This window comes from Bos indicus x Bos taurus, chromosome X (assembly GCF_003369695.1).
Source record: "Bos indicus x Bos taurus breed Angus x Brahman F1 hybrid chromosome X, Bos_hybrid_MaternalHap_v2.0, whole genome shotgun sequence".
Lineage (NCBI taxonomy): Eukaryota > Metazoa > Chordata > Mammalia > Artiodactyla > Bovidae > Bos > Bos indicus x Bos taurus.
The window spans coordinates 110,310,578-110,325,026 of NC_040105.1; the positions used below are offsets into that span (position 1 = coordinate 110,310,578).

The window sequence follows — 14,449 nt, forward strand, 5'->3', positions numbered from 1 at the left end:
GAGAGAGACATGGGGAGACCAGTCTTTCGAGGAACTGATCCCAATTCTTTATTTTCCAGAATCTGTTTTTATACACTGAGATGTTATACAAAAGTCACACGGGGACAGCAGTCCTGACTTTTATTAAAATGTATACAAATTTATTAAAATGTATACAAATGTATACAGAGGTCTTAGGGGTGTTACATCATCTTCTGGCCAGGGGGGCCTGCTGACAATTTATGACCCTCTCCTTGTGACAGCGGTCAGTCAACCAGAACACTTATTTCTCCAGGGGTGATTATTCTTGAAACAGACGCCACCTTCCGAAGGTACCAGATAAAGGTACATTCCTATAGGGTGAGGGTGTAGTGGGTTTTAATTAAGGAAAGAATTTGCTTAGCCTAAGGTCTAACGTGATTAATATCAAAGGTTAATACATATTTCTTCTATATATTCATTAATGTGTGTAAGGGCAGGGGATGTGGAGACTTCACAACAAACATTGGCTCAACAAATGAAAAACCCTTCACCAATACAATTTCTAATCAGCCCACTATACTTATGGTTTTCTAACTTTTCTAAGGAACCTGTTTTTAGAAGGTTTAAAGCATCTCGTGCCTCTCATGGTTGGGAGGCTGTGAGCAATCACATGTGGCCGGACAAGCCTGTCAGGCAGGCTAGAGAACCTTCAGAGGAGTTTGTAGGTTAAAACACTCTTGTCACGCCCAGGAGTTTTTATTAACTGGAGCTCTAAGTTAACTCCTTCTCCGAAAGAGGTGGTGGGGGACAGCCCCCTGTAAAGTCAGAGGTGTAGGTGAGATTACAAAGTAGTAAAGTAGGCAGGCTCTGGTTTTGGGGGGTAGATGCTTGAGGATTTCCAGGGGGACTCCTGAGGCTCGATCCCGCCTTTGCGTATGTCAAGCTTCCTTCCTCATGAGCTTTGCCATGGGCGGAGGTCCTCCCGCCGGCTCCCCGCAAGATTTGTTGTCCAAATTGGGAATCTTTATTACCATACGCATCCTCGATACAGTCTCTATATTCTCCATGCAGATGGCTTCTAGACCATCCCTATCCCTCACCCCTAACCTTCCCTTAGATCAACCTGCCTTAGACCCCCAAGTTGGGGGCTCTGATCACCCATCCATAGCCAAACATTATCCCCCAGTCCACATTACCCTAAAGGACTCCTCGACTATAATCACCCAACCACAGTACTCTCTCACCCCGGAGGCCCACAAGGGACTTAAGCCTATCATAGACTATCTTTTTCAGGCCTCTATCTTAATTCCTACCGATTCACCACACAACACCCCTATTCTGGCAGTAAAGAAGAGACCAAACTCTTGGAGACTGGTCCAGGATCTGCAAAAAGTCGATGAGGCCATCACACCGACATTCCCAGTAGTCCCTAACCCTCACACCCTTCTGTCTACCGTACCCTCGACTGCAACCCACTTCATGGTATTAGATCTCAAAGACTCCTTTTTCACCATCCCCCTCCACTCCCTCTCCCAACCCCTTTTCGCCTGCACTTGATAAGACCCTGAGACGCATGTTTCTCAACAACTAACATGGACAGTTCTCCCCCAGGGGTTCAGAGACAGCCCCCATTTTTTGTACAGGCTTTACAAAAAGACCTACAGACACTCAACTTAGCCCCAAATCATCTCCTCCAATACGTAGCTCAACCCAAAAACTCTGCCTCCAACATACTGCCAAACTCCTTGGGGCCCTGGGATCCTGGGGTTATCGGGTGTCCCAATCCAAAGCCCAAGTAGTACAGACAAATGTCACCTACCTGGGCCTCTCCATATCCCACCAACAAAAAACATATTCCCCCAGATAGAATCCAGGCCTTAATTAACTGTACACTTCCAAAAACAAAAAGAGAACTCCTGTCTATCCTTGGCCTCCTAAACATTTTCCGTATCTGGATCCCTAACTTCTTCCTCATTGCAAAGCCGCTCTATGAAGCAACTAAAAGATGTCTGGATAAGCCCCTCTTAACCCTTCCTTGCTGGCCAATCCTATTCGCCAGCTCACCCAGAGCCTCCTCCGAGTGCCAACTCTCAACTTGCCAGATCACACCAGACCATTCTTTCTCTTTGCCCATTCCAACCAAGGACAGGCCCTGAGACTTCTATGTCAGCGGGCTGGAGACACCTGGGCTCCCATAGCCTATCTGTCAAAACAGCTTGACATGGTGACCAAGGGGGTGGCCTCCCTACATACAGGCCATGGCTGCTATTGCAGCCCTTGTACCCGAAGCAAATAAACTCTCTAGACACACCCCTTTAACAGTCTGTTCTCCACACACCTCCCGAGACTTACTATCACATTGGGCTTTCCTCTCCCTTCCCCCTTCCAGGGTACAGGTCCTGCATGCCTTTCTCCTCCACCCTCGGCTCTCATTCTCCCCCTGCTCTCCCCTTAACCTGGCCAGCTTATTACCCACGTTGCCTACAACAGACCCTCTCCTACATAGCTGCAGCCACCCTCTTAATATCTGAAGCCCCAAAACTAACTCAAAATGCTCCTATAAATGTATGCTCACCTCATTCCTTCAAAGATTTACTCTCTCATCGGGCTTTCCTTTCTCTGCCTTCTGCTAGACTACAAATTCTCCACACACACCTCCTCGACCCATCCCTTTCTTACTTTGCCAACAAAGGTTCGTCTAGTCAAGGCTATGGTTTTTCCTGTGGTCATGTATGGATGTGAGAGTTGGACTGTGAAGAAGGCTGAGCACCAAAGAATTGATGCTTTTGAACTGTGGTGTTGGAGAAGACTCTTGAGAGTCCCTTGGACTGCAAGGAGATCCAACCAGTCCATTCTGAAGGAGATCAGCCCTGGGATCTCTTTGGAAGGAATGATGCTAAAGCTGAAGCTCCAGTACTTTGGCCACTTCATACGAAGAGTTGACTCATTGGAAAAGACTCTGATGCTGGGAGGGATTGGGAGCAGGAGGAGAAGGGGACAACAGAGGATGAGATGGCTGGATGGCATCACTGACTCGATGGATCTGAGTCTGGGTGAATTCTGGGAGTTGGTGATGGACAGGGAGGCCGGGCGTGCGGTGATTCATGGGTTCGCAAAGAGTCAGACACGCCTGAGCGACTGAACTGAACTGAACCCAAACCTCTTAATCCTGCTAGTTTACTCCCTACACCAGATCCAAAATCAAAGCACCTATTTCATGACTGTGTTCAGACCTTAGATATGACACCTAATCCCTTTAAACATAAAACTGATCAGCCTCTTACTGAACCCAAAGTCCCATCTTGGTTCATAGATGACAATGCCCCAAAACAAGCCCCATTTGGGGCTGAATACACTATAGTTCAAGGACAGCCCGACAAAGCTATCCCCCGTCACCTCATCAAGTCAGTCACACTCACAACTCACACATCCTTACAACAGGCTGAACTGATAGCTCTTACACCAGCCTTGGCCCTAGCCAAAGACCAAAAGATAAACATTTACACTGACTCCAAATATGTCTATAACATATTACATTCTAACATTATAATCTAAAGAGAGAAGAGATTCCTCACTCAGAAGGACACACCTATTCTCAAGGCTTCTTTTATTTCTGAACTCCTCCATGCAGCTCAGCTCCCAAAACAAGCTGCTGTAATACATTGCCAGAGACATTAGTGACATAGTCCTATCTCCTTTTATGTCAATATAACAGATCATGACACAAAATGGCATGCCAGCCTCTGCTAGTCCTGTCTTTACTATTGCCCAAATTGACGAGTCTAACATCCACACATTACTTTCATATTTGCATTTCTTTTCCATCCCTCTGCAAAAGTACTTAAGGCTTTCCTTCAGAACTTTATTAAACTGACTAAAGATGATGTGACTTAGTTAAATAATCTGACCCAAACTTGTATCATTTGTCAGGGGACAAATCCTAATTCTAACATTTGCCCCCTTCCTTTCCCCACCCATGAAATCGACAGAAATCTTCCCACACAAAACTGGCAGGTAGATTTCACCCACATGTCACCTGTAAAAAGGGTTAAATTTCTCCTAGTCTTTGTAGATGCATTTTCTAGACAGATTGAAGCTTTCCCGACTACTAACAAAAGAGCCCCTACTGTGGCTCAGCTTATTCTTACTGAAATCCTCCCAAGGTTTGAAATGACTTCCTCCCTCCAGTCTGACAATGGGCCCAAGTTCACATCCCACATCACCCAAAATATTGCACAAGCCCTTCCAGTTCCTTAGAGGTTTCACTTTCCTTATCAACCCCCGTCTTCCAAAAAGGTTGAGAGAGCCAACCAAGTCCTAAAAGAAACTCTGAACAAATTAATGATCAAATTTCATCAAGACTGAATTAACTCTGCCCTTTAGCACTCTTAAAGGTCCGGGCCTTACCAAAAAATACACTTCAATATCAGTCCATTTGAGGCCATGTATGGGAGACCCATAATACCTTTAGATCTTCCCCCTTCCCAGGACAGTCCCAAAGTGCCTTCTCACCTTCCTTTTCCTTTACTTGTCCAGATACGAGATGCCCTTTGACAACATATGAATAACTTACTCCCTCGACCACACCCCAATCTTTCATACTCATCCCTTCAAATAGGAGACAAAGTCTATATGACAGTTCAGTCCCACTCAGATCTAACCCCAAAATGGCAGAGACCCTACACGGTAATTCTGCTGACCCCTACCACTGCAAAATAAAAAAAATAAAAAAAATCACCCCTTGGGTACACATCACCCAGATAAAAAAGGGTATACAGCCCAATGATGAAAATGCTTGCCAGACTAATACTTATCAAGTTTCTCACACAGGCCCTACAACTCTAAAGTTCTCACAGTTTCCACTGGCCCCAATTGGTGATGGATGAGCCTGTCAGTTTCACAGCTACAATTATTCCTGAAACAACTTCTAGCAGATATCTGGGTCTCCAGTCCTCAAGGATCCATGCTTGAACACATTGAAGATTATGTCTCCACCCTGTGGCTACAGGAAACCTTTTATAACTTTTACCCCTTCTCAGGCCATTCATTTTTATCATCCTCCTACTCACCTTTGGGCCTTGTTTGTTTAATCTTTTCCAGAGATTCCTCCAAGACCGAATCTGAGCCATTTCTTGAGACCAAGTCAAGACTGTTCTTTTGCTTGAGACCCTTATGGCTAGAATAGAAAATCAACACTATGGGCTTTGAACTTCTTTCCTCCCAGACCACAAACCCCTGACCCTCATTTATCAGCATGAAGAAGCCCTGAACATTAATGACACCCACCTCTCTTTCTCTTTTTGTATATATTCCTTAGGGTCTGGAATGAAGGAAAGTTACATGGCTCAAAATAGCCTGGAGTTAAAACTCTCCTCCAGGTCCTCCCCACCAGTCTATGCAAAACAAAGAACTCTCTCACCTGAACAAAAAAAATGTACATTAAGGTTTATTACGCCCAGCTCCCAGCTGGTCCAGCCTCTGGTCTATCTCCAAAATTCCTTGCCCCAGCCATTTAAGAAATAACTGCTCCGAACAACCTTGGAGAAGAACAGGCCCCCTTAAGACAGTAACTTTCCACATACATGCCTATATATATTTACTCTTTTCTTGGATAAGCACAGCAGCTCGCTAATGTGACTGCTGCCCCTTCTTGCCTCATTAAAGGTGATCTGTTCCTGTAAAGTGCCAATCTCGTTCTTTTGCTGAACCTCGTCTTCTCTAACTCCCTTACCTTACACCCTTATCCACAAAACACCAAGGCAGCCAAGGGCCGTCAGCTGTCATAACAACACATGTGCTCCCTCAGAGCCTTACTTTCTCATTTCATGTGGAAAGTAACAGCAATACCCTCAATGGTTAAGAAAGGTCACAAAAACGGCCAAGATCAACATTTGAACCAATGCCCGGCAATGATGTCTCCACCCCAAACGCCCTACAATACAAGGCAGAATCAGCTCCATGGCGGCTGCCGGTCACCAGTCTGACTGACTGTCACTCCCACCCACCCAGCCAAATTCATCCACCCTTCCCTCATTTTAAGCCGCAAACACTACAAAGCATTAAGACCATAATTGAGAAGGAGGCTCCAAGATCCACATTTAAACAAAGAAAATGTTCTTCAAGTTTCATCAGGCCATTATAATCACGTCCAACTCCAAACCTCAAAGTGCCTGAGAGATCTTCTCTGCCATCCACCCAGGTGCCCACAGACACGTCAAAGTGTCCATCAGGACACACCGTCTACCCGACTCTCCAAATCACACCTCAGACAGCCAAATACAAACAAATTTAGTAAAACTTACACTTTTGCTATCTTAGGAAAGGGAGCCACCACATTGAATCCTAACAGAGGAAAATGGTCTACGGAAGCCCCACAGGACAATCCAAACAGTCAGGAGCTTAAGCACACGCTAGCACTGGTGACCCACTCCAGTACTCTTGCCTGGAAACTTCCATGGATGAAGGAGCCTGGTAGGCTGCAGTCCATGGGAGCGCTGAGTTGGACACGACTGAGCGATTTCACTTTCACTTTTCACTTTCACGCATTGGAGAAGGAAATGGCAACCCACTCCAGTGTTCTTGCCTGGAGAATCCCATTGGAAGCCTGGTGGGCTGCTGTCTATGGGGTCGCACAGAGTCGGACATGACTGACGTGACTTAGCAGCAGCAGCAGCAGGGCTTCTTCCACAACTTTTCACACGCCTGCCTCCCAAGAAAATCATTGGTGGGCCTGCAATGATTGACGGGGAGATTGGTCATTCCTCTCAGGTAAGTCTACTGGTGGGAAACTGTCCATTTCCCAAGGCCCAGCTGACGTAATGAAAGATCTGCTCGTATTTCTATGTCTTTCTATATCTGTGTCCATCCCTCAATGCCTACTTCTTAGGTCTTTGCATATACCTTTTGCTTTTGTTATCTTATACTTTGGAAAGCGTGCATATTCAGTTTACCCAGGCCTAGATCAATTACACCCCCTCCAGGAAGCCTTCCAAGTTTTTTGTCCTTCCAGGCAAAATGTGAGTTCATCCTTTTAGATAGGGACATGGAGATATATCAGAGCAAAGAGGCAGAGGACTTGTTTCTGAGCCCTGGGGTCAGATATTACAGGGCTGGGCATGATGTGAGGGACCCAAGGTTTGCATTTGGATATTTTGCAAGTCAGTTCAGGTTGCAGACGTTTGGGGAAGACAAGGGAACACTGACAACAGGCTAACGCTTAGAAGCTTGCTAAGATTGGTACCAGCCTTTTCAGGATTTTCATATTCTTTCCTGCTTTTCTATCTGTGAAAATCTTGTCCTTCCTACAAGGCCCAGGCATAAATCACTTCCCTAACTCTTTTCCTGAATTCATGTTCCCACCCCAACCACAAGAGCTATTTCTCCTATTGCTATAGGAAGAAAGATATGAGGATTTCATATCTTGGCTGAAAATGTCACTAAGCTTTACCGTTATCCAAACTGAGACTGGAAGCCCACTTCTTTCCAGAAGGCCTCTTACTGAGAGATTTCTGCACCTGCTCTCAATTTGTGAGTTGTACAAACAAGAAGGCACAGCTCTCCTAGGCTTGACTACCTTGAGTGTTTAACTCATTTACACTCTATATGGTGTGTGGACCACATAGCCTCTGGGTCCTGTACTGTATGGTCACAGTGCACAGTGCTCCTAGGAAAGATGATCTAATGCTAACACTGTTCTTTCCATGGGAAAGATAATTTAGGAGGGTATTTGAGGCTTCGTGGTGTTCACAGTGTTATGCAGCAGTCCATGATGTTGCCCTACCACTGTGATGGCTAATTTTATGTGCCAACTTGATTGGTCATGGAGCGTCCAAATTAAACATTATTTCTGGTTGTATCATGAGGGTGTTTCTGGATGAGATGAGCATTTGAATTGATGACTTAATAAAATAGAAGGCCTTCCCCAATGTGGGTAGGCATCATCCAATCTGTTGAGGGCCCAAATGGAATAAAAAGCAGAGAAAGGAAGAATTCTTCTCTATTTTTCCTATCTTGCTGCTTGAGATAGAACATTTCTCCTCATTTTCTCCTTCCTTTCAACTAGGATTCACACCACCAGCCTCCCTGGTTCACAGGCCTTCAGATTGGGACTGAATTATACCACTGGCTTTCCTGGCTTTATACCTTGTAGGCAGGACACTGTGGAATTTCTCAGCCTCCATAAATAGGGAACTAAACTCCTCAAGATAAATTTCCTTTACATATATATATATATATATATATATGTGTGTGTGTGTGTGTGTGTGTGTGTGTGTGTGTGTGTGTGTGTGAACTTCCTTCATAGCTCAGTTGGTAGAGAATCTGCCTGCAATGGAGAAGACCCAGGTTTGATTCCTGGATCAGGAAGATCCCCTGGAGAAGGAAATGGCAACCCACTCCAGTATTCTTGCCTGGAGAATCCCATGGGCATAGGAGCCTAGTGGGCTATAGTCCATGGGGTCACAAGAGTCGGACACGACTTAGTGACTAAACCAACAGCCAATATATATAGATAGATGTAGATATAAAGTGTCTCTTATTGGTTTTGTTTCCTTGAATAACTCTAATAAACCTGGAACATTGCAGCCAGCTGCAGCTGTTAGACTTGGCTTCATAGTCCTCAAATAGAACTCAGAAGAAACAGCAAAATCAAATATATGAAAATTAGTTCAAGACTATGGGTGAGGAAACTAAGATACCAGAAACAAACAGCCAGATATTGGCCCAGAGGGGTTTCTTTTCCACTAGATTAACTGCTCCTTTGCAAGCCCAGAGAAAGCTTACAGGTGAGCTCTTGTAGAACTGGGGTTGTTAGATGAGACTCTGACAAAGATCCAGAGGGCAGGAGAGTTTTGCAGGCTTTGTTCAGTAATCAGTAAGTATGATTAATCCACTTAGGGGGGGAAGACAAGCAAGACTGGGGCCATTGATGTGAATCCTGCCCCAGGATCTGCCAGGTCTTTCCCATGTGTTACTATGCTTGTCCCTCTGACTGGCATCAGCAGATGGATACATGCTGGACCCTCTCAATCCCCGGCATACAATGACCACTACCACACAGGTCCTATCTTTCAGATCACCAGTGTCTCCTTGATCTGTGGTCACCATTCATTCTTTTTATTTTATTTTTCTCTTGCCTAACTGTGCAGCTTATGGGTTCTTAGTTTTCTGACCAGGGACCGAACCTGGGCCCACAGCAGTGAAAGCACTGAGTTTTAACCACTGGACCACCAGGAACGTCCTGCCTTTCATTCTCGTCTCATTTATATTTCATTCCACGTTCATGGTCTGTCTGAAGAAAATAACGTTTTACCTACTGTGTACAGTACATGGGCTTGAGGTATGCTCTTGGGATTCATACCACAGTTATTCCTCCTATCAGCTGAATATCCTTCATTGTTTTGTGCCTCAGTTTCCTAATCAGTCCTGGGCTTCCCTGGTGGCTCAGACATTAAAGCGTCTGCCTGCAATGCAGGAGGCCCAGGTTCGATTTCTGGGTTGGGAAGATCCCCTGGAGAAGGAAATGGCAATCCACTCCAGCACTCTTGCCTGGAAAATCCCATGGATGGAGGAGCCTGATAGGCTACAGTCCATGGTGTTGCAAAGAGTCAGACATGACTGAATGACTTCACTTCACTTTCCTAATCAGTAGAGTGAGGATCCTAATAAAAACTATGTAATCAGGCTGCCATGACCCTTAGTGAGTTCATAAAAAGCATTTAGACCAGTGACTAACACACACTAAGCTTTCATGTAAGGACAACTAAGACTGTCACCTTATCACTATGCATGTCTCTGGTCAAATACAACCTCCTTTCTGGAGACATTCCCATGCTAGATCCACCAACACTAATCTACTTTCTCTGATTCTTTTTCTACTTATAATTCATGTGACATAATCCACATCTTACAACATATTGGCCAGTTTGCCAGTTGTTTTGTTCCACAATTATCACTTTCACCTATGCTAATGTCTTTGTTGACTTATTAACTTTTGCATGTCTTCATCTATATGTCTTGTTCTTAAAACTTTTACCATAAGTTTCCAATTCATCAGCTTAGTAGCTCAGTCTCTCCTGGTATAATATAGCTCAATATACAGCACAATACATATGAAGATTCAGTAACACATATGGGGACACTGAAATAGTACCTTTCATTAGGAGAGCCCTCATGATATTTGATTTTCCCTGTGAGAATTTCATAAACTCTCTTGTCCACTCATTGGTTTTACCAGAAGGCACAATGTGGGTGGTGCCCTGATAAGAGGAATTGGCAAAAATGTACTGAAGATTTGGTTCACTGTATCAGGCCCATCTGTCAAGAAAAGATGCACCAGGCTGAACTGTGTGTTGTAGAAGCGTTGATGTGGAACATGAGCAAGAAAGGAGGCAGTTTAAAGGATTAAGGAGGAGCAAGTGCCCAGGAGCAGGAATGTGAAAGAACATGACCTTCTCAGGGAAGAACACATATTCTGGCCTCATGGGAGAAGAGAGTTAATGATATAAACTGCAAAAGATAAAGGGAAAAAGATAAGTGGCCCATAACAAGGACACATGGGTTGGATGTGGTAAACTCCATTAAGATCCAATTTGCTTTTCAAATCTACCACTTGGGTAGATTTGGGTACCATTTGGGTGTCAGTGTGCAGAACAGATCAAAACAGAGGGTCAGCAGAAAAAGGGAGACTGAGAACCCATCGTGGCCTCGCTCAAACATCATGTGAGTCTTGCACGTGCACGAGCCCACCGTTTCTGCTGCCACGTGGAACAGGGTTGTGGATGTGGGTGCCGAAGGCCAGGACAATGGCATAGCCAGACAGGCAGTGTACCCAATCATCAACCACATGTTGGACCAGGTCAACGCCTGCCTGGACCACCAGGAAGAGAGGAATGACCACCTCCCTGGTTGCCTCCAAGAGTGCTTGAATCCAACTGGCAGGCCATCTTGAGATCCAACAGCTGCTCAGGGAGGCCCCAAGTGATTGGCAGCCCCTAGTGGAGCCCTCCTAGGGCCCCCGAGTCAGGCCTCTACCCTGCCTGCCTGGATGAGCCAGGGTCTAGCCTGAGCCTTCACCACCTAGCTTAGGACTGGCCTCCAGATGTCCTAGGGGATCTACCTGCCTAGGTCATCCTCCTGCTACTTCCCTTTTGCATGTTTGGCACGCCCCCACCTCCTGGCATCCCCTCCTGTGGTCAGATGTTGGCCTGTGACCCACCCAACTTGCCTCTCTGCCCAAATCCTGGATGCTCTTCACTCTGCCCAGGCCTTGAGTGTCCCCACTGAACTGGTCTCCATCAGCATGCACGTGCACACACACAGACACACATACACACACACACACACAAACAAGTCATTTACATTCTCAACTTTATATAATATGTGCAAACCTCCTACAAAAGATGTCTCCTAAACTTAATCCACCCACGAATGGAATAAAAGTACCTGTTTTCCTGCATTCTGAATGTTAGATTTCCCAGCCATCATTGTACATCTTATCGGGGAAAGCCATGTCTTGATTTCTCTGGTTTGTATGTGTTTGAATAATATTTGAGGGCAGACTGAATAACATTTGAGTGAAAATGATATTAAATGTTCACTACACTTCTGTAACTATCCTCTGTAGATTGTCTGATCAAGACCTTGGCCCATCTATCAGTTGGTCAGTGTGAGAGTGTCCCTGGTAAACCCAGACATGTGCCTGGTTTCTGAACTGATGGCATTCTGGCTGAGGACTGTGCCCTTAACCTGTGAAGTTCAGCCTAAATATGGATAGTTAATGTCAGAGTTGCCACCCTCCTTTTCCCCCTCATTTGATGGGTTCCATGCTGCCAAAAGCATAGGGCTGGGCCAGGGTGTAGAAATTGTGGTGGGTCATTTTCTGGGACTTGGGTCAGTCACCGAGTAAACCGAACATCTGGAAGTGTAATGGCTGCCCAAAGTTGACCCAGTTCACTTGTATGAATCAGCAGAGAAACTCAGACCACATATAGCAGGAACCGGACCTTCTTGTCTGTGACACTGTGGCAAGAGACTAGGATGCAATTGTAGCCTGTGTCCCTAGCTTGTATCCCTGGGATACAGATAGATGGATAGATCAATCGCTGGAGGGATATAGAAACAGAAAAAAAAAAAAAAAAAAAGGGAGAGAGGAGGAAGGCTGAGAGGACACCAGCACAGGAAGCAAGGCACAGACTAGCTTGCATTTGCTTGTGTCTGGAGGAGACTTGTGCCCTAGGGCCTTCCAAGATATTCACAGCCTCTCCAGTCTGAGTCCACCCTTGCTGCAGGCCTCACCAGAATCCCTGAATGCCTGGAGAACCATCCTTAATGACATGAGATGACCACCAGTCACTCCCAAAATCTTGGCAGAAAGGTGCTCCATGCCTTTCTAGTCTTGGCATACCTGGGGTGGGAGAAAGAACCAGAACAAAAAGCAGAAAAGGAACCCAGTATGGGTAGGCCCCTACTCATCCCTTTTTCCTATAGGATTCCTGTCACCCAGTCATTCATCTCCAAGTTGACACCACATTTAAGGAAAAAGGAGGGTAGAAGGAGGCAGGGACCCCCTGCTCTGAGTCTGTGTGTGGTGGTGGTGGTGGGGTTGATGGGGGAGGGGAACACTGAGTGTTACTGATTTAAGAGATTCTTGATCACCAAAATAACAGAGTTCCAAAAGTGCACACATGGTCCAGGAGTTATGTCAACTGCTACATGCACATGCCTGTGCAGTGAGACCCTACTCCTTAGTGCCAGGATAGCCAGTGTTTTGCATAGATGCTCTTTCAGCATCATATTTATCCCCACAGCAATAGTTATGAGGGAGACACATATAGCCTGGCCAATAAAGCACCCTCAATAAATGGAAAAAATTATGCACACTCCTCTCAAGTCTTCCCCAGGTCCAAAATCCCTTGTTCTACAAAACACAAAAAAATTGTCAATTGATTATTTAATTAATACCTGCCAATCCTGTATTCAGAGTACAGATGAGAAGAGGGACCCGCCCCCCCACCCCTGCAATCTCAGCCTGTTTCTCTCCCAGCTGCTGACTTGGACTTGCATAGCTAAGTCGGGTAGCTCACATCTTAATGGATAAGTCATTCTTTAACATGCTGCTGCTGCTGCTGCTGCAGTAGGTCATAATACTGAGATAAATAAGTAAATTCCAGCTGTGATGACAGTACAGAGGATTTCTACAACCTTATCCTGAGGAACCCCTTGGGCAGGAGGTGACATGTTGCAGCTTTGGGGGACCCCTAGACCGGGGTGGGAAGAGGTGAGTTTGCTGAGAGCCACAGCCTATAAGATCTTTATGAATAATCTGGGAGAGACCTGAGCCCACCACTCAGCGGGCACATCTTCAATCAGGACAGACCATAACAGTCTTGCTTTCTTTTCCACAGGAGGACGATTTCAGTGAACACAAGGTTTTAACGACCTCCCTCCGCCCTCCCTGCCTCAGCCGTCTTTGCGCCCAATGTGCCGCCACACACTCTACTGCCGCATTAGCCATGTGGGTGCAGGAGCCCACTTGTCTGGAGGCCACGTGGAACAGGGTGTGCCTATGGATATCCACACGGAAGGCAAAGACAACGACTTCACCCGAGAAGCAGTACAGGCAGCCATCAACGCCATGTTGGGCCAGGTCAACACCTGCCTGTACCACCTGGAGGAGTGGAATGACCACCTCCCTGAACGCCTCCAGGAGTGCTTGAATCTAACTGGCAGATACATCTTGAGTTCCAGCAGCTGCTCAGGGAGGCCCCAAGGGATTGGCAGCCCCTAGTGGAGCCCTCCAAGGGCCCCGGGGCCAGGCCTCAACCCTGTCTGCGTGAGCCAGGCTCTGGCCTGAGCCCTTCATCACCTGGCTTAGGACTGGCTTCCAGATGTCCTGGGGGATCTGCCTGCATGGACCATCCTTCTGGTTCTTCCCTTTGAGGGCCTGGCATAACCCCACCTCCAGGCATCCCTACCTGGGGTCAGGTGTGGGCCTGTGGCCCACCCAACTTGCCTGCCTGCCCAACTCCTGGATGCTCCCCCCTCTGCCTAGTTTCATTAGGCAGATTGAGAGTTATCTTAACGTTCTCTGGAATTAGTATTCCTGCACCATGCTGTCAATTGAATGGCTATTTCATAAAATGTTGTCTGCAGGCTGCTCTACAAAGGGTTTGTAAATTTACTATTAGAAATTTTATACAATGTGTGTAGAGTTTTTTTGTTTTTTTTTTTAAGCACAAAACAATTCTGCCATTCAGTTACCTTTTTGATTCTGTCCATTCATACTCTGGTAATGAGTGTTACATATTGAAAAATCCCTAATACTCAAGGGACTGGATTCTAATACAAAATGGACCAGGAACTTATTGTGTGCTTCCAGATTTTTGTTCCCATTACTTCTGATGTTCTCCAGAACCATGCTGGGCCAGTCCTCGTATCCTTACCCTTAGCAGGAGTAGGAGATACCCCCCCTCCCCCACCACACAATATC

General features: G+C 46.0%; 1 long non-coding RNA gene across 1 annotated transcript; it reads right to left on the reverse strand.

Annotated features, from left to right (window-relative positions):
• Nucleotides 1-294: 294 nt before the first annotated feature.
• Nucleotides 295-5,781, reverse strand: LOC113887260. Its single transcript, XR_003509689.1, has 3 exons — nucleotides 5,693-5,781; nucleotides 5,031-5,137; nucleotides 295-332 (listed from the first exon to the last, which is right to left on the reverse strand). It is a non-coding gene; the product is annotated as an uncharacterized LOC113887260 (long non-coding RNA).
• Between the last annotated feature and the right edge of the window lie 8,668 nt (nucleotides 5,782-14,449).